Source organism: Anser anser (genome assembly GCF_964211835.1).
Source record: "Anser anser genome assembly, chromosome: 5".
Classification (NCBI taxonomy): domain Eukaryota; kingdom Metazoa; phylum Chordata; class Aves; order Anseriformes; family Anatidae; genus Anser; species Anser anser.
Genome location: NC_139725.1, coordinates 59,014,634 through 59,033,275, shown reverse-complemented (window position 1 = coordinate 59,033,275; position 18,642 = coordinate 59,014,634). Strand labels below are relative to the sequence as shown.

The following is an 18,642-nucleotide window of genomic DNA, read 5'->3' as shown; positions in this document are numbered from 1 at the left end:
AGGGTGATTAATCCACCTTCTCTACAAAACTCTCCTTCAAGCCTCACAACTTCAAAGAACGCCCCCCCCCCAGCACCTCTGGCTGCAGGGTGTCCGTGCCGCACTGCCTGACATTTGATGCGAAGGGGATTCATTCTCCCACATCCAAGCTGAAATTCCCCAGGTGCTAATCAGTGATTTCGCATTTTCAGCTTGAAATGATTCGTCTGAAAGCCATTAGATGCTAGGAAGCAGTGTGTGTGAGAGATGCGCTCGCTCGGTCTTTCCGAAGAGGAAGTAATTTTTTATTTGCCTTCCTTGACTGGTGACATTTAAGATGTTTGCCCCCAAATTTTAAGCTGTAGAAGGAATTTGACCACCCTGTGCTTCAGCTTTGATGGGAACAAAATCTGGCTGCTGAGTATTTGTGTGTTGTCTTAAACCTGAGCTTCCTTGCTGAGATATCTTCTTTAGTGGAAATTAAATAACATACAGTTGCCCCTGTCTACAAGGCTCATTACTGTCTGTCAGTTCTGACCATTATATCCACTTAAAATACCACAGGGAGAGCTTATTGGGATTCTTCTGATATACTATTCCTCCAAAAGTCAATCAAAAACCAATCTAGTGCACTTAGGGCTTTTACTGCTTTGCTGAAGACAATCTCCCAGTATCGGCTAATCTGCACAGTCTGCTCCGATAGCACAATGATTTTTAAGGGCATGTGAGAAGAGATTACCTACCTGTTTGTAAATGAGAATAATGGCTCACTTTCAGTGGCTTGTGGGTGTACGAACAGAGGTGGCAAATGCAATTACTCCTCCTTCTCCAACCGGAGGGGGAAAAGCCCAAGCACAACGCGCTTGTTTGGGCTGTGCCATAAAATCAGCAGAGAGTTGCTTGGTGGGAGGAAACCGTCGGTGGGATCGCTGATCAGGGAGATGAGCGGCAGGCAGCGGGGCTGAATTATTTCCCTGAGGTGTTGCTATGTGTTGCAGAGGCCAGTGTAGGAGGGGAAAGGTTTGCTTTCAGAGCAACTAATAGTCCCACGGGGTCCTGCGCATCACTCTCTGCGCTGCAGACAGGGCAATGGGGAGATGGAGGTGAAGTGTTGCTGCAGGGGAGGTACAGCCTGCAAGAGCAGTGGGGAAGGGACAAGATCCCTCAGCAGATTGCATGCTCCTGCAGATGGAGGGATGGATGGACAGATGCATGGACAGGTGCAGCACTGCCCAGTGCCACAAGTATTAAGAAAACCTACTGTCCATACAGGGGTTCTGTGTACTCCTTGAATGCTTCTTAGGAGTGGAGTAGCATCCTCCCCATCACAAGGATGGGGAAACCGAGGCACGGAAAGCCTCAGCAATTAGCACAGATAATTTACAGTAAAGCAAGGAACAGAGCAGAGGTGTCCTTGCTCCCTGTCCTGTTTCAATGCAAAAGGTGTCTCTTTGCTCCCTCAAAGCTGAGTATCCTTCGAATGGCTTGGAGGTTGTGTGTTAGGGAGCTGGATACTTGCTATAATGTTTCAGGACCCCTTTTTAATAATCATGGTTTAATAACCCAGTTTCTATTTCTTTTTCCCTTAGGTGAATCTATAAACACCCTCTGTTAACTCAGGCTGGAGTTTCCTTGCCTTGTGTGTTTACCATAGTGGAGGGGAAGGTACAGAGGCAATGCAATGCCATCTGAAGTTAAAATGCTCTGGACTTGTCTGTGCCATCCCTTAAAGTCTCGACTTGCTTGCTAGGAGGGGTGGGAGGCAGGAGACCACTCAATACTCATCAGAGAGGGATGGACTCACCTTGCCTTCTCCTCCCTCTCACCAGGGGATTGTTGAGTATTAGTTCTTTTTTATGCTTTAACTAGCAGTCGAAACATTAGGCTACTTTTTTCTCTAATTCCGTTTTGGTAGTTACTCTGGTAAAAGCTCTTACATCATATTATGAAGATATTAAATGCACAGTCTTTTATGATACTTCTGTGCAACACTATTCGGCAAGCACAAGAAAGGGGGTCATTGTACCACAGAGTGCTAAATGAGGAGTGTGTTTCCTAATCTGAGCAACACCTTTTGGTCCTTGTGGAGATTTGCACTCACAGGCGTGTGCTCCGGGGTGCAGCAGTCCCAACAGCAACTGCAGGTGACCAGATGCAGCCGGGACTGCACTTGCAGTTAGTTCATTACCAAATAAATCTACAGCAGAGAAAGGAGCCTGATCCACAGCCATGCTCACAGGTTGCGTGCCCAGAGCTCGTGTCCCCATTGCTCCCCTCCTGTCCCTCCATCTGGGACGACCTCGCTACCTCCTTTCCACCACCTTAAGCACACGCTGCAAAGAAAGGCAATCCCACCACTCTGTGTGTGCTGTAGCAAAGTCTGGATGCTGTAAATGCTTAGCCAGGCTTAACTGGGTGGTTACATGTTGTTTTCTGAACTGCTAAAAGCTGCATTTGCAGTTGAAAACTCAAATAGTGTAAAAATTGTAAAGTGACTCATAAAATGACTAACATGACATCTATATAGTCTTTGGGAGACATTTTCTACCCTTTTCATACCCAATCACAGATTAATTCATCAGTTTGATAAAACAAAAAATAGTTAATATATTTCTGTCATGTATCTCCTTGCAGTCAGAATGATAAAATATTCACAAGAGAGGTGGCTTGGAAACATGAATTTGATGAAGATGATTTAAAAAGAAAGAAACTTTAATTAAAGTCTAGAAAGGTCATTGAGTCCTACCATCAGATAATGGCGAAATTATAAAACAGATGGCAAATGTCCCCAAGAAGAAGAAAAGCAGTGGTCTGGAAAAAAAGAAAGAGATATTGTTAACAAAGTAAAACTCCACTTAGCAAAGGCTTTGCTGCCAGTCTAACAGCCTGTAGAGCAGGGAGAAGCTGTCAGACACTTTGGACATGCAGAACTAGACATTTTACTCCTGTTAAAAAAAAACAAATTGCACTTTTGGAGAAGAATGCTGTATTTAGATTTGTCTCTCTCTCTTTTTTTTTTTTTTTCAGGTGCACTGTGGTAGAGGAAGGACCGCTGGTGTCCCCACAGATAGTAAGCTTGAGTCATGACGTGAAGCCTCATTTTTCAGCCAAGCTAAGGGTGAGGACCAGCTGCCCCTGCTGCACCTGGGTGACTGTTCAGAGCAGAAACAGAGTCAAAAGGTCCTGTTGGCTATGGGCATCTGCGTGTCTTAACCCGCTAGCTGAAAGGGCTGTGTGTGCTTGGGATGTGCTGAGGGCTGGACTGTGGTACGGTCATCCCGGGGTTATATCCCCATTGTAATAGAAGTTGTAAACACACAGAGCACTTCTGTGCTCTTGCTAGGACCATTTAATCCAGCTACAGCTGGCAATGCGAACAGTAAGGATGCAGTGGCAGCAGTTTTAAATCACACTGGCAGTCTGGCTGCGTGCTTTGGTTGACCTGTGCTGTTTCCTGGCCCACCCTGCCATGTCACTGCAGATAAGGAAGAGAATATAAGCCACCAGCATCATTCTGCCATGGTATCAAAATAAGGTCCCCCTGCACTGAGTGCTCTGTGCAGCTCTGAATGTACACACCTCAAAATAGATAGGCAGATCCAGAAGTGCTGCAGAGATGAGGAGAGGTTTGGAGTGGCTTCCTTGTGACGTGCCCCTGGCAAAAGGGGGTTTCAGTTTGGGTGAGGTTGTGGAAGACAGAGGCTATCAGCTGTCCTCTGGGGGTGGGATACAGTGCTTGCAGCGTCAGAAGAAGACAAGTAAAGAATATTTTGGCATTCAGACTCTTTTTCTTTTCTCTTTAAGTCTATAGGAAAACTAGGAATTCACTACAGGGATACAAGTTCAAAGCAAACAGCATTGTCATACGGCTCATAGCTTCACTGGAACTCATCACTGGGCACTTTAAAAGGGATGGAGAAACACTTGAAAGAGAGTCTACCAGAGTTAGTTTACAGCAAAGATGATGGTTTGGGTTCAAGAAGTTTTCAAATTGAAAATCTTGGGATCTAGGAGAGCTTTCTGAGGAGGTATTGCTATACGCTTGCCCCATCCTCCTACCTTTCCCTAGGTGTCTAGGGAAAACTTGACTGACTGATGTTAGAGCAGGACATCAGGTGAGAAAGACCCATGGTGTAATCCAGTGCGGCCATTCTTGTAACCTTACTGCTGTGTTTTCAGCTAGGTTAAAGTTACACATGTTCCCATTTCTGTGAGTCCTGTCTTACACCAAGCCCTTACTGGTGGCCACAAATCGTGGAAGCAAAGGCTAGAAGGAAGTTCAGGAGCTTCTCTGTCCACGCTTATGGTCTTTGACAGGATCAGCTTGACCTAACCTGTACCTGGCAGATACCTTTTTCTGTCCTGAGAAACCTCTGCCATCTGTCTGAGGACTCTCACTAGTGCTTTGCTGTTCTGACCATCAGAAATTGTTTCATAGGCCTTAACCTCTCATTCTACAGCCTTGATTTATTCTGTCCTCAGGGAGCATGAAGAGCAGAGCATGACACTTTCAACTAACCTTCAACTACAACCAGAAATATTTACCGTTTTGGAAGACCATGGTTAGAGACAAGAATGGGGGAAAAAAAAAAAAAAAAAAAGAAAAAAAAAGAAAAAAAAAGTGAAAGCAGAAACTCTGTTATAGTAGTGAATGCATCATTTTTAGTCCAAGAAGCAGAGATGTCCACCTGGCCCCATGGAGCATTATCTTCCACATTGTAGGACTATGTGACCTGTTGTAATGCAACATTTGGGGAAGAATTGTCTGGCATCTGTGGGAACTTGGTGCCAAGAAATTCCTATATCATGTCTGTCTGCTGTTGAGGGAAGTAAGAGGAGGTAGGGTTTTTTTTTGTTTGCTTCCTTTTTTCTATTTTTTTTTTAAAGAAAACAACTGAAAACATGGAGAATTTTTAGTTGCCCTATCCTTATCACTGTGATTACTGTCCTGTTCAGTGTGAGCTGTTACATGCTGCTTCCCCACAAACCCCACTGCTGCTCAGTGTTGTGCAGGTCTTTGCAATAAGGCCAGCCAGACTCAGGATTGCTCATGCAACCTTAATTCACGGTGATCTCATCTTCCCTTAACCTGCCACAAACTATTTTTTTCTGCTAACCCCTGTCTCAGCCAAAGCAGAGAACAATGTCTCTCCCTTACTGAGCAGCTGTTTGAGACACTTGGCTCCTTATTGTTGGATGCATAGCCCCAGGCCTGACCTATCGTGCTCTCTTCAAACCCTAGGGTTCTTCTTGTGCCCATTGCTGCCCGGTGAGTGAATGGATGGCTGAAGAGAAGTTAAGAGCCAGGAGGTTGAGTTCCTGCCTGCAGTGCACCTTCTTTGTCCAAGCACCTCACCTCTACACCACCGCATGTCCTGTGGCACCCAGGAGGGCCCAGCCCTTGCCACCAGCAGGCCCCCAGGGACTGATCGATGCTGAGCACACCATGAGTGACGGGTGAGGGAAGTGACAGGGATCGCACTGTCATTCCCAGCTAAAACAAACGGCTTTCTCTTCTCTCCCCAGCCTTCACGCTCCTTTCTCTCCTTGCAGACAAAGAAGGCAGTAAACGCTCTCCTTTGCTGCCCAGCACTGACTCATACCTCGAGCACATTCATTATGGTGAGGCAGCGCTGTTGTGGAAGAAATGTCAAGTGGCTATGTAATTAAATACTGCCAGCAAAAATATATATACCAAATGACTTCCCAGGCCCTCATGCTTCACAAACCAAACAGTATGGTACTTCGCAGAGGAATCTCATTGATTTCAGCAGAGGACGAGTTTCTCTCATAATCTGAGTCAGCCTTGATGTTACTGACTATAAAACAGCATTCTTGGCATCTGTTTCAGGCTCTCAGCAGGGATACGTGCAATTTGAAGTGACGGTCTCAGACATTTAAATCACAGATCCTTGTCCCACACAGTAGATAAAAGAAAGTGAAGACGGGCGAAACTAAGCTGTGACACATGCTGGCTGGCAGGGTGGGCTGAGGGAGATGGACCAGGTTCTGCCCCCACATACCTGCAGTGATCCTGATGTGACCCCTCCTGGAGCTGGGCTGGCTGAATGGGATGTTTGTCATTGAGCAGCCACTATTCTCAGGGAGTTATTTAATACTAAAAAACATTAACAGAGATAACCAGAAGTTTTCAGATATCATGTGGCAGAGGAGACCTACACCCCATGCAGCAGTCCGGCTCACTGCAGCTGGGTGGGTAGCACGAGTGGGGTACTCAACTCCACCACTGCAGTAAAACTGGTCTGAGAGCCTCAGACCAGCCTCAGCTGGGGTCTGGTTTGTAAAATGGTCTTCAAATGTCACCAGTCTTGCTCTCCATCCTCTGACCCAGCACCCACTTTGCTTTCCAGTCATCTCTGTGCTTCAACATTGGCTCTTTGTCCTAGTAAACTCAAGGACCAGGCCAATTTTCATGTGCAGTGTTTTGTTTGTATATCTCGTGTACGAAAGATCAAAGGTGGGCTAACAAGGCTGCTCTTTTCCCTACTATCTTCAGCATCCCTTTGGCTCACCGAGATATTAAACAAGTATGACAGTACCGACCAAACCCTCTTGGTTACCTTTTGGGCACATACTGGATGGACTGAGGCAGACAGAAACCAGATCGACATGCCTCTTTCTTTTTCCTTTTTTAAGGAAAATCCTGCAACCAGGGAGCAAGGATCTAACACACCAGACTTTGACCTTTTTTGTTGTTGTTGTTGTTGTTTCTATAGCAATTAGCTGATTTCCTTTTGGGTTGTCTTTTATCTGGTTTTGTATGTCTGCTATGTTTTCCAGAAAGTGTCTTTGATTTACAGTGTGTTAAAGATTCTAAAGGAAATTACTCCCCTTTCTTTTGCCTATTTAAATTGGTTAATGTGTTTAAACTTTTTCTCCTCCTGCCAAAGGCAGTGTAAAATGAAGGTTTTGCAGTGGCGTCCATGGAATAACTCACTGCTTTCATGTGCATACCCAAGTTTACATAATTTCCCTCCATCAGTTATAACCTTCCTTCATCAGGAATGGGGTGATTTAGGCATGCTTCTTTGCCAAAAGGAAATTTGAAGGCTGTTGCTCAAAGGATCTTTTTTTTTTTTTTGTCACTTTACCCCATAGCCAATCCTTAAAAACAAAACAAAACAAAACAAAACCTACCGTTATGCTATTGAAATCTAAAACATCTCTGATTCCAGAGTTAGAGCTAGGGAGGATGTGTCAGAAATTTTGACAATTTGAGGATGAAAAGTGGAAAATGAGCATATTTTTGCAAATTGACCCCTTTAACTGGGGACAGGAAAAATACTTTGACTATTTCAAAATTCTCCAAATGAACTTTAACTTCTTAAAAGTTTAAAAGATTTTTTTTCAAATGTAAATTAACTACAACTGCTGTTTGTGATAAATATCCATTGGAAATATATGGGGGCAATCTCCTGTTGGTGCTCACACCTGCAGCAAGTTTCTAGGAGGTATTAAAGCGATTAATCTCCAGCAGAGTAGGAGGGTGTCACGGTATTTCTCCTGGAGAGGAGTTGGGGGAATCAGTTCCCCCAGAGGGCATTTGCATCCTAAAGTGGCTGATTCTGCTTTGGTCCGACCTCAGCCAAGAGGCGTTTGAGAGCACCCTGCATTAACATATGTGCATGTTCAGTCAGATCTGAGCTGGCAATTTGCACGTTCGTGCGACAAAGGATGGAGAAAGACTTGACGCTGAGGGCTGCCGAGCACCTGCCCAGGTAGGAAGGATCAGATTGTTCTTTAGGACCTGAATGATTTGCTAATGGGTTTCAAGCACAGGAGATGGCTGCACCTGGCCACCCAACTGCATATTTGCATTTCCAAAGAGAGAGGAGCTCTCCCTAGCCCAGAGGGAAGATTGGTGAAATTACCTCCAGTTGTGTGTGTGGGGGGGGGGTCAATGCATCCTTGATGCGATGACTTAGGGGAGTTTGAATTCGAGAAGGTGAGGCAACATGCTGTGTTCATCCAGGACTTTTTTTTTTGTGAATGCAAACTGAGAATGCAGAAAGGGCATCCTGTGACCAAGCCTGGTGAGGTAAGAGTCTCCAGACTCTCAATTAACCCCCATGGAATCGGTTTTTCTATTGGTTTTGAGCTTAAAGCAACGATATGAAATGTCCTTTTCTTTCCTTTCTCTAATAGACATCTTTACAAACCTTTGAAACGTTAGGCTCCACTTTAGATTTTATTTTGCTAGGTTTTGGCTTAGCCTGGCTTGTGTTAAGTGTGATTTCAAAGTGATGATGTAAAAATCAGGGCACTCATTTTCATGGATGGAGGGCCCTTCAGGCTGGGCACCCACCCAGACTTGCAGAGCTCTGAACCCGGCATTTTGCTCTCTGCAGAAACGTAAGGTGAGCTACTGGGCAGCAGGAGATGAGGGTGCTTGAATCCTAAGAGATTTTAAGGTGCCTGTAACGGGGTTGCAAGCACATGCATACATACACACAAGCTCAAGTGTGTAAAATGTAATCCCAGTCATTCAGTGTACACTAAATAAATACCAAATAGATACATTTATGTCCACAACCACTATAATAAATTGCTAGAAGAAGCAAGGCATATCTGGATATATGGGATGTAGGGTTATGTCATTACAATGTACTTACCACCAGCTGGATGTGATAGATAGCCATATAAGTAGATCTTGTTTATTAACTCATACTTATGGTATAAGGCCACATAAACACAATGTATTCATAGCCACATAAAATCTCTCCTACTTATCAGCTCATCAGCTCACTTCCTATCTCAGCAGAAAATGTCTTGTCTCTTACTGAATCCTCCTGGCTTGCTCTTAGATGAATGTTTCTGTCCTTTGGTTTCCCAGATGTATTGTGGGGATAGAGCTTGTATGAAGCCATTCAGAGTACAACAGACCACAAGAAACAAGACTGGTAGGGTTTTTGTGGAGTTATATTGTCGATTCCCTGGCTATCAGCAAGGAGTGGCAACACTTACTGTATACTTGTGGAAATTTTGTGACTAACTTTGTCTCCCCTGTAAGAGAAGGGGAGCAAAGCACTGCAGGGACCTGCCAGCCTGGACCTGTCCCAGCCCCCCAGGGAGGAACCAGGGCAGGCTGAGGGGGAAGCAAGTCCTTGGATGTAGAGATCTATTCCTGTAGCCGCAATACAGCAGTTGTTAAAAGGTGGATGACAGTCCACTTTCGCTCTTTATTTTGGTCTCTCCTGGCTTCTGGTGGTGCCTAAAGGACAGCTTGTCTACACCTGTACAAGTGCTATTATTTTTTTTATTGCTGTAACAAGTCAAGAAAGTGCTAACATTGAAGGCTGCGTGACAGCAGGAGGTTTTATGTAGTTCATAGTAACCTTTTAATATCAGTTTCTGTTTCTAAGCCCTTTCTGAAGCTGGTTTGTTGCTAATATCCCCATTATGTTGTGGGAAACCTGAGGCACAGGAGCCTGTGAAGGTTTCAGACCAGGCCTGATAACAGAACTAGAATTAAGACTTCAGAGACACTGCACTACGAAATAAATAGCTTACAGAATAGCTGATTCAGATAAAAGATAATTGTTTAGTTCATTGATTTACACAATCATCTGTGACCCTGACGCTGTAGGACAGATGATGCTATTACTACCTCATGGTAAGGAGATATTACAGAGGCTTTGTCAGGCTCATTTTGGCCTGATCCTTAGTCAGGAGCATCCAAGACAAAAGTAATTTGTGACTTGTTCCTCCTAGGCAAATTACCATTAAAATCTTTACATCTTGTTCTTTCCTGTGAGGAGTTGTGGATATGCAGTATATTTCCCAGCAAAGCTGTCCTGAAGCATTTTAAGAAAATTTAATCCCTTCAGTCCCATCTTTAAACCTGCTTTCCTAAAGGAACAAGACAGATGCAATTGCAGGAGCCATACACCTGCAGTCTCTTATCTTCCTCTTGACCTTTAATAAGGAGGAGCCCCTCTGTTGATGCCAACTGTAGCTGACAGAGGGGGAGAGATCTCAAAGATACCCCAGTCTTGGGACTTCTGTGGAAGTGGCAGCAGAAGGAAGCCATATGGGGCCACCACCAGGGACTCCAGTGTGATCTTCCCAAGTGCAGGCAGAGTGGCATGGTAGAAAGGGGAGGACCTGAAGCATCGTGAGCATGGGAGAGAACATGGGCTGTTACAAAGGGGTATACTGAAAGCCATTCAAGAAAATTACACAGCTGTAGTTCTGTTCTTGTGGACTACCTTGTTCCCTCTGTCAGCTGCCCTGTGATACTCCTCTGGGAATCATGAAATCCAGTTACCTGAGGAAGGGATGGGGAATGCCAAGCAAAACAGAAACCTGCTCTAAAGTCCTCTAAATATTAAGATTTTGCTGTGCTGCAGTGGATAGATGTGGAACAAAACCTGCATGCTCAGAGAACTTGGGATTTTCCTTCCCAGGAATGTGATGCATCTTCCATGATGCACATCACTGGGACTTTGCTGCCTTCAACAGTGCCCAGCCAGCTTCCCCCAGGTGCAGACCTGACATTCCTCTTTTAGCCTAGAGGTCTCCTGTGATGGTGGCTGTCAGTTCTCTCAGTGGTCCAGGACTGACTGCAGCTCCTGCAAAGGGGTTTGCTGGAGAAAGGAGATATGATCTGCAGAGCAACTACGTGGGGCTGTGGTCCCAGACAAGATGCACTGGTGTGCCAACATCCATCTTGTCCCACCTTATGCTCATTACTGTGCTCTCCAGGAGAGCCTGAAATGTAGCTAACCCTTGATACATGTTATCAACCCTTGATAGGGGCAGACAATTACTTGTGGGTCACACAGTGTTCTTGGTTTGGTTTTTAAAATAGGAGGAGTAATAGGGAAACTCTCTTGGCCAGACTCTGTCCTGGGCTGTTCCTTGAGTGCTGTGAGAAGGTGGCTGTCTTTTACTAATGAAAGCCCTAATGAAAACCTGGGCTAATAAGGAAGTGAGGGAATCTTGCTGTTTCCCAGCTCATCCCATGGTCCCCACAGTTCATGTCTAGTGCACGACTCAGTGTGGAGAAGCTCATGCTTCCAGAGAGAAACTGATCCATCTGCTGAGCAAAGTTGCAGCCCTCTTAACTGACTGGTAAAGCTTGAATTACACTGACACAGCCTCCTGGTTTTGTCCTCTTTTCTCTCTTTCACCCAGTGCATTTCCATGAGATGAAAGCCCAGTAAGTGACACTCAGCTGCTATCAACTCGGTTTTAATGTGGACTTTTCTGAGAGAAGCAAAAAAAAAAAAGCGTCTCCCAAGGTCATTAGCTGACAATTGCAGCCTGTTTGAAAATTGCTTGCACTCTCTGCTAATTGGTCTACCAGACCTGTTCATTTGTTAATTTGATGCCATTAGGTAACAGGCACATCTCTGCTGCAGACAGAGGGAGGCAGGGACCGAGGCAGCTGTTTTCGTCTCCCTCTCTTTGGGTGGACCTGCCACCCTGGGCTAGGTGGTATAAAACCTGGCCGGTGGGGCGAAGGGCACGGGCTGAATGAATAAATTGATTTAGGCTGAGTCAATAGCTCAACCTTAAAGTAATTATTGCAATTACTTAGATTGGCCTCCAATTGACTGTTTTTTGAATTTGCAAAGTAAAAGGGGAAAAAAAAGTTTCAGGGTTAAACGAGCGCTTTATTTGACCAAAAATGCATTATGCATGAGTCCTATAAATAAGACTGAAGGGCTGGACTTGCAGAGTAGAAACAGGTACCTGGCCCCTCTCTCTCTCCTCTTTCCTCTTGCCACATGGCTCCTTTTTTATGAGACAATATCCTGGGATGAGGAGATTGGTCCTTGAGCAGGGTGCCTTGGCCGTGGGCTGCTTTTTGTCTCTGTTGCTGCCTCTATGAAACATGAGGAGACAGGGAAAAGAGAAACTGGTTCTGCCCTTGGTCTGCTGGGGCCAAGCCCAGGAGGGCAGCACAGATCCTGGTGTCTGGAGAGACCATGTTGTGCCAGCCTCTGGATGTGCCCTATAGTTAGATGGTCAGGCTATTTTTGGAGGAGAAAGACCTTGAATTCAACAGGGAGGGGATTTGAACGGAGACTAATGCCTGAAATGCTGCAATAAGAGACATCATCTGTGTCTCAGTCTGTGAAAGGTGCCAAATGCCCTGAAACTGTTTATACACTTAAGAGTATTTGTTGAGTGCAACCCAAATTGTTCTAGGTTGGTTGAAAGAGGATCTTTTAACAGCTTCACCGTATGATTTTTTTTAAATAATTGTTCTTCCCCTTTGTCAGGTCAGCCTCCTCCAGCTTGTTGTACTGCTGCACTAAGCAGAAACACAGCCCATCAGCAAACTGGTGTTACTGGTTGATGATATCTCGGTGTTAAGAACCTGTAGCAACTATAATTCTTTGGTGTGGAGAAGGAAGATTAACTGAAGATTAACTAGCTTGGCTGGTGGGACCCACCTGGGATGGGCTCAGCTTCAGCCCCCTGGTGTGTCCTGAGGGTATGGGGGACTTGTGCCATGGTTGGAGCCAGGGGTCAGCCAGAACTCTTTTTTGTTCCTCCACTGTCTGGCAGCTCTGCCTCACTTCAAACAGCCCTAGGACCAAGCACCATGTTGCTCATCCCAACAGGGTCACCCTTCATCCTCGAAAGACTGGGAACATTTCACTCCCCAAAATAATTACCTTAAAAGCACCTTCTGCTTTCCAAACAGTGTGTTTGAACACTGCAGTTTACTGGTACACACAAGTCTTTGCTGCCTGTGCCCCATTGCATCAACAGTGGTGTATGAGATGGAAGAGAGTTGTTGTATCCAGGTGTGGGGGTGCAAACCTACTCTCCTCCTCCATCTCCATGAGTGGCCTTGCTGATGGCAGCAAGTGCAATGACTTAAAAAGCCAAACTTAGAACAGTTTTGCTTCTTTTAAGTCAGGTGGAAAAATTATCCTCATTGTTACAGGTCACATGCAGTTCCTTGATTTTGCTGGCTGAACTTCACTACCAAGCAGTGGTGCATTTTTTCTTTCCTCCCTATACATGCACTTCAGAAAACGCCATTTTGTGCAGGGCCCAAGTGTTGGGCCCTGTGATTAAAGCAGATTCCAGGAGCATCACCCCAGGGTGGGATGTGTAGGAGACAGCAGGTTCTACATTAGACCAAGTCAGGTCTGAGCCCAGGTCCATGTTCAGAGAGATCTGGGGGGTGGGAAACCAGCTGAGCACCCTGGGGAGGGCCTGGCTGTGAGTGGGCAACCTGTGCTTTGGAGATGGAGAAGGAAAACAAGCAAAAGCCCATGTAATTCTCGCCAGACTGGGGCTTTTGCCAGCACAGCTACGTTAGTTGCAAATCACACCTCATCACACCCGATGGTCGCAGCTAGGCTGGAAAATCTTGTTGTCTTGACCCAGCACAAGGAGTTGGAGGATTTAGCGGGCTCTTCCTTGTTGTGTTTTGAGAAGTTTTTTAAGAAAACACTTTCCTTCCATGGGTGATTTCACAGGTTGGGAGAAAAGCAGCTGTTGGTGGTTCACAGCTCAGATTTCCCTGAGAAGTGTAAAGTCTCAGCTGGACACAGCGATGATGGATTTTATAGATTTCCCTGTTCCCTCCACAAGCACCAGGCAGCTAAACCCAACAGTGAGCTACAGTGCGTTTCTCTGTGTTTGACTTCTCCTTGAGATAATCCATTTGCCTCTGTTCTTTGAAAACTTACTGAATAAGCCACTTGTTTCACACTAGTGAGGAAATAACACTTTGGGGGCCCCTTTTGTGCCTGTCTTATGTATAACAGAAGCGTGGAGTTTTATAAAGTCTAATAAATACCCAGCTCTGCCAGATGTTAGCTTTCTTTTTTTTTCCCCCTCCTAGAAAGGAGGTCAGAAATTGAATTCCAGACTTCAGCTGACTGCAAATAAAATGGGACTGTTTCTAAGAGACATGTTGTGACAGTGTAAATTATCACATTTTAGCTGGTGTTAAATATAGAAATGCCACTTAAAAGGGGATGCATTTTGTTCAGCATCTGATATTTGTCTCATCAAGACATCCTTATGAGATGGTGTCTGTTTATTATCTTCCCCCCACTCCTTGCTCTATTATTCTGCTCTGTCTGGGGACAGTGGTTGATGAAGAAGTTAGTCTTTTCTGTGTTTTTTCAGTGCTTGAGAGATGGGAGCAGGTCACTGCAATAGCCTGTGGGGGCTGACTAAAAATTAGTCCCAGGTGGAGAAATTCCCACCTGCAACATCTGCCCCTTCCTCCCTGTGGGGAAACCCCTGGGTTAAATGCAGGGAGCAGAGGCAGGTAAAAAATGCCAAAAAGCTGTGCAAGTACCTCGCCTCATGGCTACAGCTGGGGTTGAGCAGCTGGAAGGTGCACAGGAGGCAGGGGGAGAGACAGACCCAGGGAGGAGAAGTGATACAGACCAAGTCAGCAGAGCCAGGATAAGGAAGGAAAATATTTCCCTTAGGCTGGAAGAGGCAAAACTCGCTGGAGTGAATGGTTTTGAAGTTTGTTCAGTTATTTTGGCTAAACCTAGCTCATTGATGGATCTATTTCCTTCTCCCATTGGAAAAGCATGTGTTTGGTCTCATTTATAAAATTAGAAAGTGCCATTTTCTTTATGGTGTGTGCTCTCTTCTGCTTCTCAGGAGTGGTAATTGCATGGAAACTTACATGGTTTATACCTAAAGGAATCTTAATTTTAATACATACAAAATTACACCTATTTAAACCTCATTTAGTTAGAAGCAGTGCAGTTTTCCATCAAACACCTTTCCAAACAGAAGCTGGTTTTGCACTTAAAGTGGATTCTCAGTTGTAACTTTATCTTCTCCACCTTGGACTCTGCTCCATTAAACTTAATCACCATCATATCCTATTACCCGTTCAGTTAATGAAAAATAGTTTTCTCCAAAGGTAAAGTGTTATAATTAAGGGCTCTGTATAGCCACAATAGCTTTTGTGCCTTCTACCTTTTTTCATTTTTAAAATTGGTTCATTCTGTGCAGACCAAAAGGCCAGAAATGCTTATGATATAAGCTACTTCTGCTCAGACAATGAGAAAAGTAATCACGTAAGATTACACAGCCACAGATAACATTTCGCAACAGGTTCTTGTCCCTGCCGTGGATCATCAGTCGGATCTGATAAAACTCGCAACTTCTTGTGCAACGCTGGCCTACTTACAGCAGTGTTGGTTTTATTCAGAATGAGACCAGACTGCTTTCAGAGCAGCAATGAGACCGATGCAAGATGGGGCACACTGTCTGGCCTGAGAGAGCCCAACCCAGGGAGATGAACGAGTCCTTTCCTCAATTCTCAGCACCTGTGGGCATGCTGGCAGTGCACAGAGGTGATGGTTCAGCCCAAGCTGAGCTGAAGTGAAACAATTTGACTGTTCACTATATCAATTTTTCTGTCAATCTGTTTTTTGCCTATGGACTAAATTCATTTTGTATTTTCTCCCGCAGCCCCTAAATTTAAAAAAAAAAAATCTGCATGGAAAATTCCTGATCTGTGCTAATAAAAATGTTCTTGTATATGTTCTTATAATGCATGTCCAGCTATATAAATATAGATTTGTAGCTCTACACAAATAAAGCGGGATTTTCAAAAGCAGTCTAACTGCTCCCAGCCTAAACTACTTGGAGTAAAAGCAGGGAGTTTATAATTAAATTCACTGGGAGCTGTGCTAGTCCCCTGCTGAGTGCTTTTAAACATTCTTCTCCTCAGACTCTACTGGGAGAGAAATATACTGTATTTATAGCCATCTTGTTTCAATATAAACATGTCAAACTGTAAATCTGATGCAGAGATGGGCTCAAGCTGAAAAATTAAGATCCAGATTTCTGCTGTTCTCTCTTTCAGATCAGCTCCTTTGTGGGCTTTGGGTTTGAGGATCTGGTGCTAGTTTCTAATTTAGGTCCAGCTTTCTTCCTCATGCTGGGAGGTGCTTGCTCAGGCCCTGTCCCACTGAGCCCCAGTTATACTGCCTGTACTGGATAAGTGCCTGATTTCTCAACTCCAAGGTGCTTTCCCAGCATGAAATACCCTTTTTCAGCACATACATCCCTTACAACCTTTCTCCTGTTTGGAGTATGATTACGCATTTCCTTTGCAATGGGAGCAGCGTGTACCTGCCTTTGGTTTCACACTTCTGTTCTGCCTGTCCCTGTGTCTTTCCTTCTATGCCCTGTACAGAAAAGAGCCTAATAATATAACAGCAACAACAAAAATAGCATAATGGTTATTATTAGCATCCAGCAGGTTTTGTGCTGGGAACAGATCGGTCTGTGAAATGGGCTGTATGCCATAGCAGAGAGCGGTCCTCCTGCATCCGTGTGCTTGCGACAGGAGATGGAGGTTGGAGAAATGCAAACCAAAACCAAACAAACTTTGGCTAATTTGGAAGATGACAGCAGCAATTGGTGTGTTGACAATCCTGAGCTTGTTTAAGCATTAGATCTGAGGAAGAAGGGGTGGGGGAAATAAAAATGTTACCATAACGACTGAGACGTGAATGCTGTTAGCATCCCCACGAGGTGCAGGCATGTGTTCATGACACATGCGTCTCCTAAAAAAGGTGTGTATACTTTGCAGATGTTTTCTCAGAGCAGGAGATGTCCTAATAAGCAGGTACGTTGTTCCACATGTTTAATCTTGAATGGCAATGAATGCCTGCTTCAATTCTTCTGACCCTTTTTTCTTCACTCTTGACCTTTTCCTTTCCTAGCCTGTCACACATACAGAATGATTATTAAAAAAATAAAAAATAATATAAAAAGAAAGATGATTACGTTTGAGGGAGAAGGGGGAGTTGGGAACATAAAGGAGTGGGGAAGCGTGTTATGTAGCATTTGTTTTCTCTGTTGCCATTTTATTGCTTTTCTGGGCACCCTGCCAGAGAAATGGCGAGTCGCACTTTAATTAAAGAAGGCTCTGTGTGCACTCCAGCTGTTCCTCATGTGACTGCCTGTCTACGGGCAAAGTGAAGGATGCTCTCGCCAGCTCGCCCCAATCAATGCTAACCTAATTCCTGACCACACACTGTCAGTTCGTGCGAACCTGCGGCCTTTCGGGCACTGTCTGCGAGTCAGGCGCTCAGCGCCGTGTCCTGGGCCTGGTCTCCTCACAGATCTGCCGGCAGAATCTGGTCGTGGCATTGCCGGGGGTGCAGGAGTGAGGTGTGTCATCGCTTAAAAATGTTTTCTCTGCCTGCAGAGATGTTCATAACCCATAAACAGATCGTGCTGCCTGGAAGGAAGGGCATTTGGGGCTTGGTGGTGGAAGATCGAGCCCCCGCTGAAGTTTCTGGGAAAGCAGAACTTGGCTGTGGATGAATGACTAATTCTTCAGCAGTAACCTACATCTGAGATGCCCCAGGCTCAGGGAAGACCTGTTTTTTTTTTTCCCTTCCTGACTTTGGGGAAAAATAAATTCTGCTTGAAAAGAAGAGACCAGCTATATCAATGCATCTTAGCTGAAAATCCAGCTGTGCTTCTGAAAGGTGCTATATGGACTCAACATCTATGTTGAGAAAATACTAACGGAGCAAAGCTGCGTAACAGGAGGGAAGTTGTTGTGATGATCCTGTAAGAAAACTGCCACGTGATCCTATAGCTGATACGCTTTTAAAATGAAGTTTTTTGTCCTCTGAACTTTGTGGACGGAAAAGTTTACTGTGCTAACGTGGGCTGTATGGTCCCTTAAGAAGAGAATAGGTTGGACAGGGTTCTTGTTTGTGTTACAGGGCCTTTTTTCAGCCCCCTGCCAGCGTGAAAGGCGCTACGATGAACGTGATGTTTGTGCCCGCTGTGAGACCGTTCTGCTTCCCCAGGCAGATGTCAAGGGGCCTTCCTGTGGGTGTGAGGCGAGGCTGTGACTTCCAGGGAGGACTAATGCAATGAAACCCTATGCTTTTGCTGCAGCAGCTCAGTGGCATTACAGCCATCGTGAATGTTGCTTTCTCGCACTAATTCAGGTGCGAGACGAAACATCCGAGCGTAACCTAAAGCGTCCCCTAGCCGAGGTGTTTATTGTACTTTCAGGCAGCTCACCTACTGGTAACATGAAGCTGCTTCCTCCCATACTGCTACGGAGCTGAGCCTCCTGCATTGACCTGTGTGAGACCTTTTTTGGGAGCTTTCCAACCCTTTTTCCTTTCATAGCCTGCGAACTGTTCCTTCTGTGTTGGCCCGTATCCCTGTACACCTAGCTCTATTCACATGTTTTATGGTAGTGGAGATGAATTGGCATAACACACCGGGGAGGGAGATTCAAGACGGAGCTATTATGTTGCTGGAAGCCAACTTCAAAGCAGTGGAGATGGGATGGATTTCCTCCCCCTTCCTGCAAAAAGGAGAAATGGAGGCAGGCATGACAAAGGGGAGATGTTATCTGAATAGAAATACAGATGTATGGGTGAAGGCTTGATGTGCAGGTTGGGACACTAGAATTCTACCTTGCATGCTTTGTCCAGCCAATATGTGTTTGCAGAAGGCCTCGAGGTGGCTGAAAAACTGATGTATGTCAGTATCCTTTTTTTGTTGTTGTTTTTTTAAAAAGGGGGGGGTTAACTCAGTTCTTGCTGGCAGAAAAGACGTGTTGGCAGCTGTGGATAGTTTCTGACCAGTAGCTGGAGGCTCTGGAGGCCTTTGTGCAATGTTTCATCTATGTGTTTCCTGTTTACTGTGGAG

At 45.1% G+C, this 18,642-nt stretch overlaps 1 long non-coding RNA gene across 1 annotated transcript in view; it reads left to right on the top strand.

The window, feature by feature from the left end:
* Positions 1 to 533: 533 nt before the first annotated feature.
* The window catches only part of LOC310900519, a 179,156-nt gene continuing 161,047 nt past the window's right edge, over positions 534 to 18,642 (top strand). Inside the window, exon 1 of the long non-coding RNA XR_014585180.1 lies at positions 534 to 7,718. This is a non-coding gene — a long non-coding RNA (uncharacterized lncRNA). The remainder of the gene's footprint in view (positions 7,719 to 18,642) is intronic.